Source organism: Alexandromys fortis, unplaced genomic scaffold (genome assembly GCF_014885135.2).
Source record: "Alexandromys fortis isolate MF-2015 unplaced genomic scaffold, M_Fortis_MF-2015_v1.1 scaffold_26, whole genome shotgun sequence".
NCBI classification, from domain to species: Eukaryota; Metazoa; Chordata; class Mammalia; order Rodentia; family Cricetidae; genus Alexandromys; species Alexandromys fortis.
The window spans coordinates 10,129,743-10,132,689 of NW_026067894.1; positions in this window are offsets into that span (position 1 = coordinate 10,129,743).

The window sequence follows — 2,947 nt, forward strand, 5'->3', positions numbered from 1 at the left end:
CCCCTCTCATGCTGTGCATACGATTTATGACCGCAGCCTTCCTGTGGTCTTGTGGGATAGATAACCTGGGCACAGTGGGTGACTGCTCTCTCTACTTCACTTAGTGAAATACTTCCTCAGATGAGGCCCCAGAGGATGAATTCAATGATGTTTGAGCCCCCGCAGTCAGTGTCTCTCAAAAGCTCATCAGCCGGCCACTGAGCCTTTAACAATGAGCCCTTGGGGGACAGTCTTAGACTCAAACCATATCAGGAGCCATAGAGTAATTTAAGCATGCCTCAGGACACCCTGGCCAGGAGCCCTGGGTGCCACCGTTTGGCACAGCAGGCTGAGCACTCACAGACTTGCTCTGCTCAAGTGAGCTGATGAGGTCTCGCAGCCTGTGCTCAGGAGGCTGGAGCTTTCTGCTTCATTCAGCTGGACTTACCCTTGAAGGCAGGCTGAGCTCAGCCAGGAGGGGTGAGGAAGAGGCCCCTCTCCTCAGGTTCAGCCCAGCAGGTAGGAGCATTCTCACACCACACAGTCAGCCAGCTTTCACCCAGGGACCATCAGGATCTGAGATGACAGTAATAGGTCTCTCTCCCCGCTCCCCATGTGCTAGGGATCGAACCCAGGGTCTCACGCAGCTAGGTGCCTGCTGTGCCTCGCAGCTCCCCTTCCAGTCCTCTTACCGAGTTTGAAATGGTGGCAGGACGCTGGAGAGTCAGGGACGGGAAGGGAATGGAGAAGAACGGGAAGGGCACAAGACAGGGGCAAGGATCCCCAGAAACTAACACAGGGAAGACTCCGGGTTCCGCAAGGAGGGAGTGCCTGTTTGCCAAAGAACAGAAGCAGAGGACTATGCAAACTAGGGCAGGGTCTAAAGGCTTGTCAGAAGTTGAAGTAAGAAAATGTCTGCACATTCTTATTTAGAGACCCAACCAGTCACCCTGGTATTGGCTACTCTGAGAGGTGGTACTACTATATGTCCTATTTGTCAGGTGACCACACCGAGACTCAGGGCAGCTGAGCAATCAGTTAGGGTCACCCAGCTCCAAAAATCAGGATTCATATCAAGACTGGAACAGGATTATCTATGGACCACAGTACTTAACAAGGCCACAGGCGGGATAGTGTTTGCTTCCCTGAAGACTGTAGGCACCGGGAAACTGTCTGCTACCGCAACCGTCCCACCCTGGCTCTCGGGTAGGTAGGGAGCCAGCAGTGGGTGAGAGACCTAGGACCCATGGTTCCCCCAACCCCAACCTTGTCTGCAGAAAGGCAGGGCCACAGCATGTAAGCACTCCTCACCCCCAGGCCCTGGCATGGCTCTGTGACAATTTCTGTGACTCAGAGGCTGTGTCCCCACTTCAGGGTGTGAACCTGGCCTTTCACTCAGCACCTGTTCTCTCACAGAGGGGGCTCTGATCATTCTGGCTGTGCATGGAGGCTGTAGCCCCACTGCAGGCTGGGTACTTCATCTGCTGAACGGCGCAATGCTGCATTTCATTCCACTGCAATCAATCAATCAGTCAACCAATCCATCGATCAACCAACCGGTTAATTCTCGCATCATCTGTAATTTCTCTGATGTCAGGCCCTGTGTTTGTGTTTGTTTAGGTTGTAGTGTACTCCTCTGTCCTTGGGGAGTAGAATAAACATACTTCAAGCAAGGAAGAGACAGCTGTAGAAGCTCAGGATCAAAGGTGGGGGTAAAGAGAGAATCGGGGAGAGGAGCTGAGGTACTCTGTGAATATGGCAAAGCCACCAGTTCAGCTTTGGGGTGTGGGAGGGATTTGTTAGCTGCTGGTACATAACAAAGCACTCTATAGAGCATGCTGGGAAAAGGTTAGAATGTCCACTCACTAGCTTAAAACCATATGCCTTTATTTAGCTTGGGAGTCTGTAGGTAAGCCTAGTGCAGTTGGTCTGCGGTGGGTTTGTTTGATCTTGGCTGGGTGTATGCAGGGATCAGCAGTCAGCTTAAGGCTCAGCTGGAGCTGGCTGACTGAGCGTGGCTCTAGCTAAGTTGGTTCCCTTCTGTTTCCTGTGCACTTAGCAGACAGCCAAGACAAGTCATTCTGGGTGAAGATAAAGGCCCCGTGAGAGTGACCTTTAACTATCAATTTGATACAACCTAGGATCACCTGGGAGGAGAGTCTCCATGAGAGATTGTTTATATTGGATTAGTCTGTGGGAAATATCTATGGGGAGTTATCTTTTGATGGGTATGCATGTATTATCTGTATGGGCTCATGGGTGCAGATGACAGTGGAGACCAGAAGAGGGCATGGGATCCCCTGGAGCTGGAGTTACATGTGTTTTTGAGCTGCCCAGCCTGGGTGCTGAGAACTGCATTCAGGTCCTTTGCTAGAGCAGATGTGCTCTTAACCACTGAGTCATCTTTCCAGCCTTGTGGGAGCTGACTGATGAGGCAAAACCCAGGCTCCTGTGGGCAGTACCATTTCCTTGGCAATGGCTCCTGAATTGTGTGAGGATACAGAAATTGAGCTGAACAAGAGAAAGCAAGCAGATAAACATGCGCGCACCCACACTCTGCTCCTGCCTGGTGGATGTGGTATGATCAGCTAGGCCAGACTCTCGTCTCTGTGGCTCCCCCAGTGAAGGACTGTAGCTTGGAACTGTGAGCTCAGATAAAGCCCAGTCTCCTCCTAAGTTTCGTTTTGTCAAGTTATTTTATTAGAGCAACAGCAATGAACCTAGGACAGGCCTCAAAGATAATGAGTGAATACATGCAAGGTATCTTTAGTGTTAGGCAGGTACCGGGGCAGGTCGGAAAAGCAAAAAGGAAAAAAAATACATATTTATTTATCCAAAGGCATATAAGAGAAGAAATGGGATTCTGTTTGTGCCTGAAAAGAAGTTGTATGTGCATGGTGTGTGTGTGTGTGTGTGTGTGTGTGAGAGAGAGAGAGAGAGAGAGAGAGAGAGAGAGAGAGAGAGAGAG